Source organism: Pezoporus flaviventris, unplaced genomic scaffold (assembly GCF_033815535.1).
Source record: "Pezoporus flaviventris isolate CSIRO_AGI_PZ_B2104156 unplaced genomic scaffold, CSIRO_AGI_Pfla_v1 ptg000193l, whole genome shotgun sequence".
Lineage (NCBI taxonomy): Eukaryota > Metazoa > Chordata > Aves > Psittaciformes > Psittacidae > Pezoporus > Pezoporus flaviventris.
The window spans coordinates 884,908-905,241 of NW_026892741.1; the positions used below are offsets into that span (position 1 = coordinate 884,908).

General features: G+C 44.7%; 1 long non-coding RNA gene across 1 annotated transcript in view; it reads left to right on the forward strand.

Annotated features, from left to right (window-relative positions):
* The first annotated feature begins 10,419 nt into the window (after positions 1-10,419).
* The window catches only part of LOC133262199 (uncharacterized), a 170,183-nt gene continuing 160,268 nt past the window's right edge, over positions 10,420-20,334 (forward strand). Inside the window, exons 1-2 of the long non-coding RNA XR_009741241.1 lie at positions 10,420-10,568; positions 16,114-16,287. This is a non-coding gene — a long non-coding RNA (uncharacterized LOC133262199). The remainder of the gene's footprint in view (positions 10,569-16,113; positions 16,288-20,334) is intronic.

Sequence of the window (20,334 nt, forward strand, 5' to 3'; positions counted from 1 at the left end):
ATTTGTTCATCTAAGTATTTATATAAGGACTTGCTATCTCAATGAGTTTTATTATGTTCCTCCTGAACTAGCATCCAGAGTTGGTTATAGGGGATTATAATTTGCCCATCAGGTACCTGAACCCAATATTCTTTGTTTTCCTCTCCTCCTCTGAGATCTTCAATAAATTTTCTATCCTCCTTTGATTTTCTAGGTTTAGATTTCTCAATTGTTAGTTTGCCATCAGGGATTAAAGGAATGGGTTAAAATCAGCCAAATTTCACCTTGTTGATATCCTTGACAATAAATAATAGCTACTTCCTCAGGTATCTGAACAGCTCTCAGTAATCATAGCATGTTTATTCTGTTTCTCCTGTGTGTTCAAATGTCCTCGTTCTTTCCAGATGGCACTGTGTGCATGGACCACACCAAATGCATATTTAGAATCAGTCTTTCAAATCTGGTCTAATACTTGCTGGATTAAAAAAAAAAACATTAAGGAGATAACCAGTGGGCTTCTTTCTGTTCCAGGAATGCTGATACAACACAGGACACTAGTACAGTAATTTTTGTCCCAAGATAAATATGCGGGCCTCTTCAATATTCATGACAACTGCTGTCACAGCTCTTAGGCATCCGGGCCTTCCTTTGCTCGCTTCATTCAGCTATTTTGAAAAATACACCACTGTTCTCTTACAGGGTCTTAGTTTCTGAATAAGGACCACCAAAGCTATTCCCTGTTCTTCATAGGAATATAGCCAAAAGAGTTTAGTCACATCCAGAAGTCAGAGCTGCAGCTCTCATTAGCTCTGCTTTTAAATTTCTAAAAGCCTCCTCTGCTGAATCAGTCCATTCTAAAGAGGGATGGTTTCCCTTCAACAGTTCATATAGTGGTCTTACCAAAACACCATAATCATGGATCCAAAGTCTGCACCATCCAGTCATTCCCAGGAACATCCGGAGCTCCTTGATGGTCGACGGCCGTGGAGTTTGGCAAATAGCTTCTTTTCTGGCAGTTCCAAGTTCTCTCTGTCATCCTAGGTAGGAAACTCAGGTTTGAATTAGTTGGGCCTTTTGTCTGGTTACCCAATAACCATTCAGTCCCAGAAAATTCAATAATCCCACCATTCACTGGACACATTCTTCCTTTGTTTCTGTGGCAATTAATAGGTTATCCACATATTGTAAGAGTCCCCGTCTGAGTGGGTGGTTTCCATGACTCTAGTTCCAGTGCCAACTGATTTCAAAAAATCATTGGACTGTTTTAAACCCCTTAGGTAATACTGTCCAAGTTCATTGGGTTTTCTTTACTGTGTCAGGATGTTCCCATTCGGAAACAAATAAATTCTGGTTTTCTTTGGCCAATGGTAAGCAAAAGAGTCCTTTAAATCCAAGACAGCAAACCATTTCGGATTCAATTTAGTCAATATGGTATACAGATTAGCTATTACTGAATATCCTCTACAAATTTGTTGATTCCTGAGATATTGAACCAATCTGCAACTTTTCTTTACTGGCAAGATAGGAGTACTATATTCCAATTCACATTCAATTAAGAATTTATATTTTAAAATTTATCAATGATTTTTTAATTCCCTTTCCTTCAATTTTAGGGGATATTGTTTTATTCTAATTGGGCAGCCCGCCCCCCCCCCCCCCTTTTTCTTTCTACTTTAACAGGCAAAGTATTTTTTGCCTTACCTGGAACTTCAGATGCCCATACTCCCAGATATACCTGGATTAAGGATTTCTTCTATTTCAGGGAGGTCCTCCTGTTCGCTTTTCTGTTGAATTAAAGATAAACTCAAAACTGCAATTAATTGATTTTTAACTCTTAATTCCATTTTGCCTTCTTTAAATGTTGCTTCTTGCCCTAATAAAGATTTCGGAGAATTTAGCATGCATAAAAATTTTATGCATTCCTATTTGTTTTCCCAATTTGTACTTTAAGAGTTTCAGAAAGAATGCCTCTTTTTTTTCCTTTTTTTTTTCCTTTTCCTTGGTGGCCAGTAGCTCCCACATCTATAAGAAATTCTTTTCCCTCCAATATAACGCCGAATAAGTTGCTCCTGTATCCACTAAAATTCCACTTTATTCCCTCTAGTCCCTAGTTTTAATTTAACCAGTGGATCTGCTAGGGTAGATTCCCCAGGTCCCTTGTTAGTCTAGTTCCAATTCAGCCACCCAGCCACCGGAGCCACCCAATGGCATTCTCCCTCCCCCAGGGCAGTCTCAGTTCCAACGTCCAAAACTCCCCACAGCACACACACACACCGATCCGGTCCCATAGGAGAAGAACTCACTCCCCCTTCGCCCTACATCCCTCCACCTCTGCCTTCCCAGCACTCATCCCACGCTCAAACACAGGAGCTGCCCGAGCTCCCCTCCTTTCCCCCTTGGTTTTCCTTAACTTTAAGCATCGTTCCCCGGTACCACAATCTGAACATCTCTCCATCTTAGCTTTCAGGGGTATTTTTGTTTTTTTTTTTTTTCTTTTTCTGTCCTTTTCCAAAGCCAAAATTAAGGGATCTGTTGGAGCTATATTAGTTTTGCATTCCATCACATGGGGCGGTTTCTTAAAGTGAAAAACATATCTGTATATATTACTGCATCCCATTTTCCTTGCCCCCTCAAAAACATTAATTGTAACAATGTATCATAGTTCAAAATCTCATTTTTAGGCTATTTTTCCTGATCTTCCAAAGTATACAAAGGCCATCATTGGTTACAATATTTTATCAACGTTTTCTCATGTACCAAGCCCCCAGGAAACCCAGTTCTTTCCAGTGTGCGAAAATGCACCTTAAAGGACTCTTTTTCAAGATCTCTCACTCTGCTGATTTCCTAGTATCAGTTTCGCATTCACACACACACACGGGATCCCACAGACACACTCCACACAGTTACAGCACTCGAGGCAGATACTAACATTGTATCAAACTAACAATTAACAGTTGTCACCAACACCAAAATCACAAGAACATACTTGAAACAAAGACAACAATTAATAATGCAATTATAACAGTCTGTCACCACTACCAAAATCACAAGTATAACAAGTCACAACACAAGTCATATACCAGTAAAATACAAAACTTTTTCTACAAGACGCCCACTGTGTCTTGCAGGACCCAAACCACAAGATGCCCTCTGCTACTTGTGCGTATATACTAAGACAAGGAGGCACAAAAGTACAAAATGTAATCAGTTCTAAGTAATGTTACCTTTGATGGCTTTGAAATGGAAAATAACTGTGGTGCTAGGAGGTAGTTGACATAGTTTCAGGCCCTCAGGGCCTCAGTACAAAAGGTGTGAGAAAAGCAGAATAGAAGGACAGGACCTGGGATGGGGAGTATCCCGGACTAGCAGATGTCCAGGATGAGAGCAGTTAAACTAACTGATAAGTAGAAGGCCAGGATGGTTGCTATGTCTGTAATGTTAATCAAGCTTGTTGGGAAAAGTAAACTACCCTTAAAGACCACCACATTTTGCATGCATGCCGGAAACTTTTGGGAAAATGATGTAATATGCTCAGTGACCATATCAGGATGACCTGTATAGCAATTCGGGGACAAATGTTAGGAGGAGCTATCCCCCCGTGTCTCCCGGTGTCGCAATAAAGAATACCTGCTTGTCAACTTGAAACTCTGTTGGCAAGTTTGTTCCTGGAGTTTTCTCCGAATCAATACCAATAAAACGTAAAACCTTTAGTCCAAGACGCCCACTGCGTCCTGTCGGACCCAAGCCGCAATATGCCCGCTGCTTCTTGTGCGTATAATAAAACGTAGTGCAAGACGCCCACTACGTCTTGTCGGACCCAAACCACAAGATGCCCACTGCTTCTTGTGCGTATAATAGTGCAAGACGCCCACTGCATCTTGTCGGACCCAAACCACAAGATGCCCACTGCTTCTTGTGCGTATAATAAAACGTAGTGCAAGATGCCCACTGCATCTTGTCGGACCCAAACCACAAGATGCCCACTGCTTCTTGTGGGTGTATACCAAACGGACGCTAGCAGCCGGGTATATGCCTTTACCCACGAGATTTCCTATCTCGATTTATGGAAAGCTTCCTCACCGCTCATATGCTTACCAAACCAATTTACCAAACCGAGATGCCCCCTGCATCTTAAAGACTATATAAAAGAAAAGAATACCTTTTATGAGATGGTCCTTGTCTGCTCCTGCAGTGATCAGAATGAGTTGAGGGGTCCCTCCGGGAAAAACTCCCGCGGGCCCTAGGGAGCCCTGTCCTCAGCGGGTCCTGCAGCTGAGCAGAGAGGGTCCCATCTGGGTGGCCAAATTGATTCGGAGAAAACTCCAGGAACAAACTTGCCAACAGTTTCAAGTTGACAAGCAGGTATTCTTTATTGCAGCACCGGGGGGGGGGGATAGCTCCTCCTAACGTGTGTCCCCGAATTGCTATACAGGTCATCCTTATATGATCACTGAGCATATTACATCATTTTCCCAAAAGGTTTCCGTCATGCATACAAAAATGTGGTGGTCTTTAAGGGTCGTTTACTTTTCCCAACAAGCTTAATTAACATTACAGACATAGCAACCATCCTGGCCTTCTACTTATCAGTTAGTTTAACTGCTCTCATCCTGGACATCTGCTAGTCCGGGATACTCCCCATCCCAGGTCCTGTCCTTCTATTCTGCTTTTCTCACACCTTTTGTACTGAGGCCCAGAGGGCCTGAAACTATGTCAACTACCTTCAAGTACTGCGGTTATTTTCCATTACAAAGCCATCAAACTTAACATTACTTAGAACTGATTACATTTTGTACTTTTGTGCCTCCTTGTCTTAATATACACATATAATGATAGATCAAAACATTCTCAAAGCACTCTCATATAGGGCTCAAAACTGCCACTACAAATTGCTGGCATAGTGTAGGACTGTTTTTCATATCTTGTGGCAACACTTTCCAATGATATCTTTTATGCGGCTCTGAAACATTGATCGAAGGCACAGCAAAGGCAAATTGCGAAGCATCTTGTGGAGCAAGAGGTATCATGAAAAAGCAGTCTTTTAAATGAATGACTATGAGAATCCATGTTTGTGGTAACATTGTTGGTGAGGGGAGCCCAGGTTGCAAAGCTCCCATATCCTCCATGACCTCATTTATATTTCTTAGGTCATATAAAAGCCTCCAAGCATTATTTTTCTTCTGAATCACAAAGACAGGTGTGTTCCATGGGCTGGTTGTGGGGACTATGTGACCAGCTTTCAGCTGTTCATCCACCAATTTGTGTAATTGCAGCATTTTTTCTTTTGGGAGGGGCCACTAATCTACCCACACAGGCTCATCTGATTTCCAGGTTAAAGGTGGGACCTGCTGCAAAATAGTGGCCCCTAGGAAAAATCCATACTTAAATGTATTCCCCATTGGCTTAAATGTGGTGTATCAAAGACAGACTCCAGTTCTGGTGAAATCTGAAGACCTTTATTTCATGTCTCGCATCCCTTTATACTCTACTAAGTGCTAAGCAGTAACTTTCCACTCTTTTACTCCCTTATCATACCGATTTAGCAAAACTACTAAGGGTTACAAATATTCACACTGCTTGATCTGTCTTTGAGATGCACATCCTGCTTTATCTTGCAAACGGCCTGCTTTGTTTTGCTAACAGATCTTTACCCTTCATTGTTCTCTTTAGAGTCCCCAAGGCTTAGGCCCAAGCAGGGCATTAACACCTGGTGTTTTCTTCACAGTTACCAAGGCCTGAGCCTGTCCAGGGCAACAGCACCTGGTGTTTTCTTTACCCTTCCCGAGGCTTAAGCAGGACCAGGTCAATAACGCCTGGATCCATTTCGTTAACTATTTCTATCCGTCACCCACATCTCCCTCTTTTTGTTTTACTAAAAGACAGCTTTTATAGATTTAAGATCTATTTTTGCCAAAGTTTCTATATTCTCCTTTAACTATTGTAGCAATCAAGGCACACAGATTAGAATACCTAAAAAGACTAACAAAACGATTAAGAAAAGTAAAGCCATCCTGTAATGCTCAGCCAGAAAACACGATGTTCAACCAATTCAGTCCCTCATCTTCCTGAAGGTGTGCTGTCCTTGTTAGTAAGTCCAGAATGCTTTTAATGGATGATCTGATAAATTCGTGCAGCACATACCAGCAAAATCTTCACACCCATGGTCTTGAGCTAACAATAAAAATCAACAGTCATTCTGTTCTGTAGTGAGGCATGCCTCACAGAATCAATGTCTAAAAGCAACCCTGTTGTCCAGTGGTACCATTTCAGGGCTCAAATGTTCCCAGTCTATTATTAGTGTCTGGAAAGTCCAGCTGAGATACGCTCCTGCACGGATATGCTCTCCGTTGACTGGTTCTCCAAAGAGACTGGTTAACTTTGTACAGTTCCTACGGGTTAACTTCAAACCAGTGATGAATCAGCATCAATCTTCATTGGCAGCCGTCCCTTGTATAAACGGATGGGTACATTGTGTGGGGATCCATCGGGGTCCTTGTTCTGTAGAGACTCTTCCCGAAGTTATTAACCTAAAAGGACCTTGCCAGTTATGATTTTCCAAAGACTTTAGCGTTACCATAATGGGTTCTTTCCCTGGTATCGGATCTGGGCCTTCATAGATTAGTGCAGAAAAATGCCTAATCATTGGGGGGACATTCATGACTGTGTGTAAATCAGAACTGGGTAACGTTGGAAAATTTATACAACCAATGCTTTATTGATTAGTGCATTTGGGGTCTCCCCTATCATTCCCCATTTTTGTTTTACTAAAAGTTTTTGTTTGTTTTTGTTTTTTTACAATTTGGTGTGCCCACTCTATCACTGCTTGACCTGTGTAATTAACATAACCACACACTACTTCAGGCAACATTATTTCAGTAAGATTAGTCTGATTTGAAGTCACTTGAACGTTTATAACATGTGGCATACCAGTGAATCCTACGCACCATGTAACAGGTTGTAATAATGGGGGATTTAACACATGTGCCCAGTATACTTGTCCATTACCCATGGTCACACATAATAGAACAGATATTACAAAGATTTCTGTCATTGTCACTTTTTTATGTTGCTGAGTTCTGGGTCTTTATATGTTTTGCTCGCAGCCAGTATGGTCCTGTTGACAGCTGTACACTGATTCGGAGAAAACTCCAGGAACAAACTTGCCAACAGAGTTTCAAATTGACAAGCAGGTATTCTTTATTGCGGCACCGGGAGACACGGGGGATAGTTCCTGCTATACAGGTCATCCTTATATGGTTACTGAGCATATTACATCATTTTCCCAAAAGTTTCCGGCATGCATGCAAAATGTGGTGGTCTTTAAGGGTCGTTTACTTTTCCCAACAAGCTTGATAAACATTACAGACACAGCAATCATCCTGTCCTTCTACTTATCAGTTAGTTTAACTGCTCTCATCCTGGACATCTGCTAGTCCGGGATAATCCCCATCCCCGGGTCCTGTCCTTCTATTCTGCTTTTCTCACACCTTTTGTACTGAGGCCCTGAGGGCCTGAAACTATGTCAACTACCTCCAAGCACCGCAGTTATTTTCCATTACAAAGCCATCAAACTTAACATTACTTAGAACTGATTACATTTTGTACTTTTGTGCCTCCTTGTCTCAAATCCCCCCTTTTTCTGTCCTTTTGCAAATTCTTTTGCAACATTTTATATACTACCATTATCATCTAGAGTCTTTTTGAAATAGTTTCCTGTTTCTACTTGATGCTTGATTTCATTTCTTTTCCAATCTTCATAACTTATCATAGATCGTTTACAATACCAGAAAGAAAATTGTATCATAGCACAAGTAATCAATATTAAAACAATTAATATTAATATTCCTGCAACCAGTTGCCTTAACCAGGAGAGATTAGGTAACCATGAGGTTAACTTTTTCCATATTTCTTCAAACCCCCAGGAGGTATCATATCCCAAATTTTAACCTTTCCCTTGGATATAGGTTGCTGGTGTTTACCCACAAATTAGTCCATGAGACAGTATTGGGAATTGGAACGCCAATTAAAGGTAGGTCCGGACTTTCTCCTGATTTAGGCAACTGTGCACACACCCAGCAGTCGCTACGATTAAAAACATTAGTAACATTCTGCATTAACATCAGGTATAAGTTTTGGTCCCAAGCTAGTACACCAGTTATAAAACAAGTCCAAATTATGACCGATACAATTTCATATGTAAGGGTCCTGAAGGTTCGATCCGCCATGTCTTCTCAGGTTCTGGTGCTTTCTTTATTCTTGAATAATGTATCCAAGCAGGTTGTTCCTTTATCTTCACTGCTGTAAAGGTGGTCAATAATATCTGATACGGTCCACTCCACTTTTCCTGTAGAGGATCTCCTGAAAAATTCTTAATGTAAACCCAGTCTCCGGATCTAAAAGGGTGAATTGGGTAATCCAAACCTCTTGCTCTTGTCCCTACTATTCTCTTTTTTATTTATTCTAATTGTTTTCCCAGATTGACCAGAAACTGTTGGAGATAGCCTTCTCCCACTTCCTGAAGGCTCTCTCCTTTAAACTGGGACTGATATGGTCTTCCATATAAAATTTCAAATGGGCTAACCCCTTCTTTCGACCGAGGTTTAGTTCGAATTCTTAATAGGGCCAGTGGTAAAGCTTGGTACCAATATAAGTTTGTTTCTTGACGTATTTTACTAATCTGTTGTTTAATCAGATGGTTCATCTTTTCTACTTGCCCACTGGCCTGAGGCCTGTATGGAACATGTAGTTGCCAATCAATTTCTAAATTTTTGCTATTTTTTTGTAACAATTTTGCACAAAAGTGCGAGCCTCGGTCGGAAGAAATTGCCGCTGGTACTCCAAACCGATGTATTATCTCATTTAATAATGTTTTAATTACTTGTCTTGCATTATTTATCCTACAAGGGAATGCTTCTGGCCAACCTGAAAAAGTATCCGTTAATACCAACAAATATTGGTAACCTCCTTTTCTCGGTAATTCAGAAAAATCTATTTGCCACTGCTGTCCTGAATAACTTCCTCTCCCAATTGCCCCAAAACAATCCCAGAGGGCCTGAAACTATGTCAACTACCTCCAAGCACCCCAGTTATTTTCCATTACAAAGCCATCAAACTTAACATTACTTAGAACTGATTACATTTTGTACTTTTGTGCTTCCTTGTCTCAACTCAGCGGTATCCTTGACCCCATATCAGCAATGGCACTGGTCCTTTCCACTCGTTATCATGTAGGTCTTTATATAGAACCAGTGGTTTGGGCAAGAAATCATCCATCAGATGTCACAATCACTGTATTGTGGAAAGAGAATCAAAACTAGAAAAATTTAAAGAATTTAGTACAAATTCCGCTTTTGCTAACTGTCCGTGTGGAGAAAATCCTTGCATTCATTTTTTTGTTGTTGTTGTTTGTCCTGGTTTAAACCCAGTCAGGCAATTAATTCACTCACTCCCCCCCTTCTTTCCCTCCCCCTGCTCCCAGAGGGATGGAAGGGAGAGTCAAAAAGAATGCAACTCCCACGGGTTGAGATAAGAACAGTTTAGTAACTAAGGTATAACACAAATCACTACTGCTACCACCAATGATAACAATGATAAAGGAAATAACAAGGGAAGAGAATACAACACCTCACCACCAGCCAACCGATAACTCACCCCCCAAGCCCGACCAAGCTCTGACCCATAACTCTTCCAACCCCGCAGTCTCCCAGCCCTTCCGGCTAACTCCCAGTTACATCCTGGGCATGACGTGCTGTGGTATGGAATACCTCTTTGGCTAGTTTGGGTCAGGTGTCCTGTCTCTGCTTCCTCCTGGCTTCCCCTCCTCCCTGGCAGAGCATGAGGCTCACAAAGTCCTTGGCCAAACCAAAACATCGCTATCAGCTCTGTTCCCAGGCCAAAAGTCAAAACACAGCACTGCACCAGCTACCAAGAAGGAGAAACATGACAGCTACTGCTGAACCCACGATATATCTTTTGGATGACCCTACCTGAGCAGGGGATTTGGACTAGATCATATCTCCTACATACGCCAATCACAGGCTGCTTGGTCTGCCCTTTTTCTCCTGGATAGCTCTCTGATAACAGGGGAGGCCATCCCTCACATCAAGGACTGGCATGGCATGTGTCCCCACCGCTCCACGCCTGCCGGGTTGCAGCCAACAGCAGCCAACAGCGGAGTTAAACGTTCCTCTTGGCGGCAAACACAGAGGCCAACCCAGTCTTGCCCTTGACTGTGGTAGCAGGCATTTGGCCAACCTCAGTCCTTGCACCTCGTTGTCAATGCAGAGTTTCACCTGCTTCATCCAGTAACAAGTCACTACTATGTCAAAGCACATACAGATTTACGTTAGCAGAGTAACTATTATAGGGTGCAGAAGCATGTTGAAGATGCTGATGGCAGCGAGGGACGAGCTGGAATTCTCCCACCCTCTTAATTTGTTCTATCACCTACTTTGTAACGCTACCATTGTATTAGAATCTTTCTGGCTTCTGCCTTAGCATTTTCTAGCAGCTGCTGCAAATTGGCATGCTCTAACATCTCTTTTACAAGTGACAAATCCATACAATACAAGGTGTAGTTTCTTATTAGTGTCCTGGGTTCGGCAGTAGCAGTCATGTTTTTCCTTTGTGCTAGCTGGTGCAGTGCTGTGTTTTGGCTTCCAGCTTGAGAACAGTGTTGGTGAAGCCGATGTTTTCAGTTGTTGCTAAGTGATGTTTACCCTGACCAAGGACTCTGTGAGGCTCATGCTCTGCCAGGGAGGAGGGGAAGCTGTGAGGAAGCAGGGACGGGGCGCCTGACCCGGGCTAGCCGGGGAGGTATTCCATACCACAGCACGTCATGCCCGGGGTGAGGGGTAACTGGGAGTTACCCGGAAGGACAGGGGCTTCCGGGTGGAACTCGTTTTCTTGGCCGGTGGTATCGTATTCTCTTCCCTTGTTATTTTCCCTTATCATTGTTGTAGTTGATAGTAGCGGTGGTGATTTGTTGCTGGACTGTTCTTGTCTCAACCCGTAGGAGTTGCACTCTCTCGATCCTCCTCCCCGTTCCTCGGGGAGCGGGGAAGGGGAGAGCCCCGGTGCGGGGGGGAGGGGGGACGGACACGGACCTCGATTGTTGTCAGCTTGGCACCACTCACTGGGAGTGAGTGAACAAGTTACCTGACTGGGTTTAAACCACGACAGTTCGTTTTGGCGCCCAACGTGGGGCACGAAGTGTTGAGATAACGACAGATCTGACTGGATTGATAGTCACTCGTCACAATGATGATTTATTGGCTCTCAAGGTTTTTCCTCTTGATCTCACAGTTTCAGTATATCATATCTTACGTCCATCTGGTATTTGCTGTATTAGTGTTTTTCAAATGAGGGGCTTGGGCTAAGGTTTTTGTCCCATTGTACTTTATGGTAATGACTTGTAATACAATAGAATCATTGATCATGAAACTGATCTGGCTTATGTTCCCAGCGTGGTCACCACCTTTATACTTTGGGAGGTATATGATGGAGGTGTTTAGCAATTACACATCTTTTTTCTCCTTCTCAGGTGCTCAACCTGTGAAGGAGACATCCTTTTACCCTCCTAGTTTTCCCCCCAGACCATTTGCATTTGAGAGTTTTGAATTTTTTGAATGGCCTTTTAATGCTGTTGAGACTTGTTTGCTGATGGTGATGGGAATCACCATGCTAACACTCATACAGAGTGTGTTTTGCCCACTGCTAATTTCAAGAGTCAAGCAGAGTCAGGTTTGGGTCTTGTCTGGGGTCAAACGACGATGTAGGAGGACGGAGAGATTTTCCCTGAGGCTGGACAGCCATGAGTGGCAGGGTGTGTGGGATAGTATGGGCAAGTATCTAGGTCAGTGGGCCCCTCCAGTACTTTGGAATTTCACTACCGAACAACTGCAAAATCCAGAAGAATTAGTAAAACACTTAAATGAGGTGTGTGGTCATTCTGGCCATACCAGAGATGGACAAATCACGGCAACGTGCTGGGGCTTGGCCTGTGCTTACAGGGCCTTGTTCAACACTATCCAGCACCTTCAAAAGGAAAAGAATGTCGGCGGATCTGAGGGCAAAGCGACAGTCGCTACTCAAACTTTGGCTGCAATGAACAGCACAGCTACCCCAGCGGCAAGTACAACAGCAGCTGCTCATACTTCAACTGCAACAGACAGCGCGGTCACTCCAGCTCCAAGCACAGCAGCTACACCACCCCCAGCAACAAGTACAGTCGCTACTCAAACCACAGTGATAATCACTGCAGCCAAACCAGAGGACCAATTCGTACCAATATCGGTTGCCCCTGTACGCAAGAGAACAAGCAAAAAGGAGGCAAAAAGGGTGAAGTGAGATGAACAACCAATGAATTCACCACCCGGTCCAGAATCTGATCAGGAGTCATCATCACATGACGAAGATGAAGAAGAAGAGGTAACTTCTCGACCTCGGACCTCAACCGAGCTGCGGAATATGCGAAAAGATTTTACCCGTCAACCAGGGGAGCACATCATCACCTGGTTACTCCGATGCTGGGACAATGGGGCCGATGGTCACGAACTAGAAGGTACAGAAGCCAAGCAGCTGGGATCACTTGCTAGAGAAGGGGGAATTGACAAAGCAATTGCAAGAGAGAAAAAGTCCCTCAGCCTTTGGAGGCGGCTCTTGGCAGCTGTGAAAGAAAGGTTTCCGTACAAGGACTATGTTACGAGTCGTTCGGCCAAGTGGACTACTATAGACAATGGCATCCAGTCTCTGAGGGAATCGGCCATCGTAGAGATGCTCTATCACATCAAGCCGAATAACGGGGATACACCTATAGATGCAGATGAAGTTGAATGTACACGACCCATGTGGCGAAAACTTACACGGAATGCACCGTCATCGTATGCCCATTCATTGGCAACAGTAACCTGGAATGACATAGTACCACTAACAATGGATGAAATGGTTCATAAACTCCGAGAGTTCGAAGACAATCTCACCCCTTCCATCATCTCAGCTGTGAAAAAACTGTCGCAAGACCTCGAACAATTGAGGGACGATCTATCTGATTTTTCCAGCTCCTCACGTGTACCAACACACGTCTCAGCTATTAACAAAAGGCGTCCTATTGTTCAAGAGAGGAGATACAGAAGGTATATGCCACGGGGTACCCTATGGTTTTACCTGCTGGATCACGGAGAAGACATGACAAAGTGGGATGGAAAACCTACTTCAGCTTTGGAGGAATGGGTGAGTGAACTGAAGAGGGGAGCAAGGGCCAAGACTGATCCTCCCAGGAGAGCTACGGCTTCAATCTCTGGTGAGCAGTTTCCCAGATGGAGTGGAAGAGCTGATTTTACTCCAGCTCCTGTGATAACGAAGAATAATCCCTTTCAGCACGACTTAAGTGTCCAATGCTGTGACGACCATTAGAGGGGCCCTGCCTCCAGCCAGGTGGAGGTAGGGGACAATCGGATTTACTGGACTGTGTGGATCAGATGGCCTGGCACATCAGTCCCACAGAAGTATAAGGCTCTAGTAGATACCGGTGCACAGTGTACCCTGATGCCATCAAGCTGTCAAGGGGTGGAACCCATCTATATTTCTGGAGTAACAGGAGGATCCCAAGAGTTGACTGTCCTGGAGGCTGAAATCAGCCTGACTGGGAGGGAATGGCAAAAGCACCCTATTGTGACTGGTCCAGAGGCTCCATGCATTCTTGGCATAGACTACCTCAAGAGAGGGTACTTCAAAGACCCAAAAGGGTACTGGTGGGCTTTTGGTATTGCTGCTTTGGAGACTGAGGAAATTGAGCAGCTGTCCACCTTGCCTGGTCTCTCAGAAGATCCCTCTGCTGTGGGGTTGCTGAAAGTTGAAGAAAAACAAGTGCCAACTGCGACCACAACAGTGCACCGGCGGCAATATCGCACCAACCTAGACTCCCTGATTCCCATCCATCAGCTGATCCGTAGACTGGAGAGTCAGGGGGTGATCAGCAGGACCCGCTCACCCTTTAATAGCCCCATATGGCCAGTGCGAAAGTCTAATGGAGAATGGAGACTAACAGTAGACTATCATGGCCTGAATGAAGTCACACCACCATTGAGTGCTGCCGTACCGGACATGCTAGAACTTCAGAAGTCACACCACCATTGAGTGCTGCCGTACCGGACATGCTAGAACTTCAGTATGAACTAGAGTCAAAGGCAGCCAAGTGGTATGCCACGATTGATATTGCCAATTCATTTTTCTCAATTCCTTTGGCAGCAGAGTGCAGGCCACAGTTTGCTTTTACTTGGAGGGGTGTCCAGTTCACTTGGAACCGACTGCCCCAGGGGTGGAAACACAGCCCTACCATTTGCCACGGACTGATCCAGACTGCACTGGAACAGGGGCAAGCTCCAGAACACCTGCAATACATTGATGACATTATTGTGTGGGGCGATACAGCGGAAGAAGTCTTTGAGAAAGGGAGGAAAATAATTCAAATCCTGCGGAAAGCCGTTTTTGCCATAAAACGGAGTAAGGTCAAGGGACCTGCACAGGAGATTCAATTCTTGGGAATAAAACGGCAAGATGGACGTAGACAGATCCCCACAGATGTGATCAACAAGATAACAGCAATGTCTCCACCAACTAATAAGAAAGAAACGCAAGCTTTCTTGGGTGCAGTGGGGTTCTGGAGAATGCACATCCCAAATTACAGTTCGATTGTAAGCCCTCTCTATCATGTGACCTAGAAGAAGAATGATTTTAAATGGGGCCCTGAGCAGCAACAAGCCTTTGAGCAAATTAAACGCGAGATAGTTCATGCAGTAGCCCTTGGACCAGTCCGGACCGGACCAGATGTAAAAAATGTACTGTACACTGCAGCTGGGGAGAACGGTCCTACTTGGAGCCTCTGGCAGAAAGCTCCAGGGGAGACTCGTGGTCGACCCCTCGGCTTTTGGAGTCGGGGATATAAAGGATCTGAGGCCAGCTATACCCCAACTGAGAAAGAGATACTGGCAGCCTATGAAGGGGTTCGAGCTGCTTCGGAAGTGATTTGCACTGAAGCACAGCTCCTTCTGGCACCCCGGCTGCCCGTGCTGGGCTGGATGTTCAAAGGCAGGGTCTCCTCTACACATCATGCAACTGATGCTACATGGAGTAAATGGGCTGCACTAATTACACAATGAACTCGAATAGGAAATCTCAGTCGTCCAGGCATTCTAGAAGTCATCATGGACTGGCCAGAGGGCAAAGATTTTGGAATGTCACCAGAGGAGGAGGTGGTGCACGCTGAAGAGGCCCCACCATATAGTAAACTGTCAGAAAGTGAAAAGCAGTATGCCTTGTTTACTGATGGCTCTTGCCGTATTGTGGGAAAGCATCGGAGATGGAAGGCAGCTGTATGGAGTCCTGGACGACAAGTTGCAGAAACTGCTGACGGAGAGGGTGAATCGAGTCAATTTGCCGAGGTGAAAGCCATCCAGCTGGCCCTGGACATTGCTGAACGAGAAAAGTGGCCAGTACTTTATCTCTATACTGACTCATGGATGGTGGCAAATGCCCTGTGGGGGTGGTTGAAGCAATGGAAGCAGAGCAACTGGCAACCCATCTGGGCTGCTGCACTGTGGAAAGATATTGCTGCCCGGGTGCAGAACCTGGTAGTAAAGTTACGTCATGTAGATGCCCATGTACCCAAGCGTCGGGCCCCTGAGGAACACCAGAACAACCAACAAGTGGATAAAGCGGCTAAGATTGAAGTGGCTCAGATGGACTTAGATTGGCAACATAAAGGTGAATTATTTTTGGCCCGGTGGGCCCATGACACTTCAGGCCATCAGGGCAGAGATGCAACATATAGATGGGCCCGTGATCGAGGGGTGGACTTAACAATGGACACTATTGCCCAGGTTATTCATGAGTGTGAAACATGTGCTGCAATTAAACAAGCCAAGCAGTTAAAGCCTCTTTGGTATGGAGGACGATGGTTGAAGTATAAATATGGGGAGGCCTGGCAGATTGACTATATCACACTGCCACCAACCCCCCAAGGCAAGCGCCATGTGCTTACTATGGTGGAATCAACCACCGGGTGGCTGGAAACATATGCTGTGCCCCACGCCACTGCCGCAAGTTACCTGACTGGGTTTAAACCACGACAATTAGCAACTGGCTAGTAAATACACGTGGTTTTATACAGGAAATCACAGCCTCTAATAATAGCTACTTTACAAGCACACATATTCAAGGTCTTACTTTTTACTTGTCCCCAAGTGATGTTTTGCAATCATTTGTTTTTCTCTTCCTCTATCTCATTCTGCTCGGGGTATTCATGGTCAGGTCCTGAGGCATCCGGTTCTTCCAGTCGTCTGTCCAGCTCATGGCAAAGCTTGACAAACTGTGCAGGCAGCCACCATGGACCTGTAGGTAGGAGGACACAAATATACCCCCTCCTCCAGGTTATCAGTTCTTAAGAAGTAGACAGGTTAAAGTGATTCCTTAAAGCAGAGGCATTCTAATGCAAAAGGAATGTGAAGCAGCTGCAGAAGTAAACTGCACAGTGTTAACAGTCAAGGAGTTTGCTGTATCATTACCGAATTTTTTTCCTTCTTTCTCTGCCACCCTGATGCTGCTTGGGTGACTGCTGATAAAGCTTGTGGTTGCACTACCCCTCTCGCTTCTTAAGTTAGCAGTTCTTGTTTCAACCAATCTGTTCCTCCAAGTCTTGGATTTACTCCCAGGTTTCTTTAAACACACTAAGCAAGGCTCCTGCCATGCACCTAGCATGTTGCAGGTGCTCTTTAGGCTTTGCTTGTAGTGTCTCTACAAACTGCCCCAATACTTCAATAGATTGAGAGGTTTTTTGTTTTGTTTTGTTTTTTTTTCTTTCTTCACTCCACAGCTCCGGTATCCATCCTGGCCGTTCCACCGGTGGAGCACTGGGAGCCGAATCGGAGGGCAGCTTCTTTTGAACATGGGGACTGAACTCTAGCAAATAACGTGGGGGTTTTTTTTGGTTTTTTTTTTATTTTCCAAAGTCGCTCACCCTCTTTTGTGCGGCTACAGATGCCGGCCTGCTCGGTGCAGCTATAAACGCCTGCCTGCTCAACAGCAGCTACAGCTTCCTGCCTGCTCAGCAGCTGCCATAAATACCTGCCAGCAACCACACTTTTGCATTAACCCTTTCTTGCCCAAAATGTTAATCTGCTACCCATTAAATCTTTAATGCAAACCCGACAACAAAAAATACACAGAACGCCGTCTGCCCTCAACGCACATGCACACACGTATGGGATCCCACAAGCACACTCCACACAACTACAATATTTGAAGCACAAAATCCAGACAATCATTACTCCCACTACAGTCCCATGTACAGAACGTGGCACAAGGACACCGTGGAGACTAACAGGAAACCAGTTCCGAGAAGCATCACTGCAGTGCGAGGTGGCAGGCTCAACCTTAGCGGGTGTCCCCGCAGAGGCTCTGCCTCCCCCACATCGTATGAGGCTTGGGCTTTTATACTGACCAAAATGCTTCCAGATTGCTCTGCATTCTTTACATGGGGGCTTTTAGTGGGGGTGCACAGGTATCGAATTCTGCCACGTTCTGTACGTGGGGCCAGAGGCACTGCTACTGGATTGTGCCACTTTCTGCATGTGGGGCTGCGTAGCGGGTAACGGTTGTCTGTCTGGATTTTTTGTTTCAAGTATGGTAGTTGTGTGGAGAGTGTGGGATCCTTTGTGTGTGCGTGTTGAGGGCAGGGCTTGGTCAGTGAAGTGAGTAGCTGCACCAAGAGACGGTGTTCTGTGTATTTTTTGTTGTCAGGCTCGTGACCCAGTTTTTAATGGGTAGCAGATTAACATTCTGGGCAAGAAAGGGTTAAAGCAGAATTGCAGTTACTGGCAGGCATTTATAGCTGCTGCTGAGCAGGCAGGCAATTGTAACTGCTGCTGAGCAGGCAGGCATTTGTAGATGCAGGGGAAAAAAAAAGGGGGGGGAGTTAAAAGACAGTAAGGCCTCTTTTGTTATTTGATAGAGTGGGGTAACCATGTTCAAGAGGAAGCTGCCGTACGATTTGGCTCCCAGTGCTCCACTGGTGGAACGGCCAGGAGCCGTGGAATACTTTTTGGGATAGGTGGAAAACCTGTACTCAGGTGGGGCTCGAGCCATGGAGTGAAAAATGCCCTCTCGACCTATTGAAGTACTGGGGACAGTTTGTAGAGACACCACAAACAAAGCCTAAAGAATGCCTGCAACATGCTGGGTGCATGGGAGGAGCGCTGCTTAGTGTGTTTATAATAACCTGATGGTGAATCCAAGACTTGGAGGAACAGATATAGATCAGTTGAAACAGGAACTGCTAACTGAAGAAGCGAGAGGGGTAGTGCAACCGCAAGCTTTATTAGCTGCCACCCAAGCAGCATCAGGGTGGCAGAAGAAAAATAAAACAACCTAGAGAAATTAGCAATATTGTATGCCATGTGAGCTGTGCGGCGGAGATGCCCAAAGCCTGGTGTGAATACCCAACCAGATTGGGACACAGAGACATGGAATGGAGATATTTGGGATACTAGTGAGTCAGAATCAAATACCAGAGACAAGGCAGACGTGAAAAAGGAAGGAGCCAGCACAGATTCTACGTTTAAAAGTATGATGATCATCAGGGCAAACAGACAAGTAAAAAAGGATGAATTGACAGACTATAGTCCTGAGGAGATTAGTAATTTATTGGATAAATACAAGCAGAGGCCAGGGGAGGAACCCCAGAACTGGCCAGTTTGCCTCATGGAGGAAGGAGCAGATACCGTATTGCAAGACAGGGTGGATGAGAAAAAAAAAAAAAGGCAAACAAAACCAAAACCAAAGCAAACAAACAAAAACCCCCCAAACAACCTCATACTAGTATCAGAACAAGGAAACCCCATTGAACAAGTGATTGAAAAGCTAAGCCAGTTAAGGGATTTACCAGGACTGGGCTTGGACAAAGCAGATCAGGACCAGGGGAGAGTAGAAAACTGCAAGCCATCCTGTTCCCACTATGTAGATAATTAAAGTAGAAGGACAATATGGCTGAGCCATAGGGGTTAGTAAGTACTGCTTTTGATTCTGCATGTACATCAGTGAACATAAAATGCCTGACACTTCTGCACTCCAGCAGCACCAAAGCTCCTCTTCATCTGCTGTCAAGATGTCAGAGCAGAGGCTCATAGGCCCTCTGTACTGGCTGATGCAATAATTATTCTGTTTCTATTGCTCATATTAGGTTGCATTCCAACCTGCATGGCCCATTAACTGTGGGTAATGACACAGCAAACTCCTTGACTGTTAACACTGTGCAGTTTACTTCTGCAGCTGCTTCATATTACTTTTTCATCAGAATGCCTCTGTGTCGTGGTTTAAGCCCAGCCAGCAACCCAGAACCACACAGATACTCACTCACTCTCCCACTTTCCTCCCCCAGCTCCTGGAGGGATGGGGAGGAGAATCAAAAGAATGTAACTCCCATGGGTTGAGATAAGAACAGTCCAGTAACTAAGGTATAACACAAAATCACTACTGTTACCACCAAAAATAATAATGATAAGGGAAATAACAAGGAGAGAGAATACAACCGCTCACCACCCGCCGACCAATACACAGCCCGACCTGAGCAGTGTTCTAGCCCTTCCGGGTAACTGCCCCCACTTCTACATCCTGGGAATGACATGCTGTGGTATGGAATACCTCTTTGGTTAGTTTGGGTCAGGTGTCCTGTCTCTGCTTCCTTCTGGCTTATCCTCCTCCCTGGCAGAGCATGAGACTCAGAAAGTCCTTGGTCGGAGTAAACATCACATAGCAACAACTAAAAAGGTTGTTATCCTGTTCCCAGGCCGAAAGTCAAAAACACAGCACTGCACCAGCTGCTAAGACAGAGAAAAATGACTGCTATTTCTGAACCCAGGACAGTATCCATCCCTTATTCCATACCATTCATGTCATGCTCAGATCCCACATTTTTTAATATGCCATCACTCTTGTCTCATATATATATATTTATATCTACACACACACACAAAGAAAGAGATATCAGACTTAGTGCATGGATCAATCCCTATAAAGCTGCTGAGTTCATCCGGTCCATGATGTTGGACTCTATCTCTTGTAACAGTCTTTCAGAGCAGGAGAGACGGTATGCACTGTTGAATTGTTGCCTGATGATGACACTGCAGAACTCGTCTGGTCACTGCAGAGCCATTCTGCTTTCATCAAAGTTCACTCTTTGTTGGAATGATGGTTGGAGGGAAGTCAGGGGCAGTCGCTGGTGACCTGAAGACATCTAGTTGGTGGGCGATAAAAGTGTTACATAGCAGGCGACACCATAATTGAGTTCATTGCCTGTTTTCC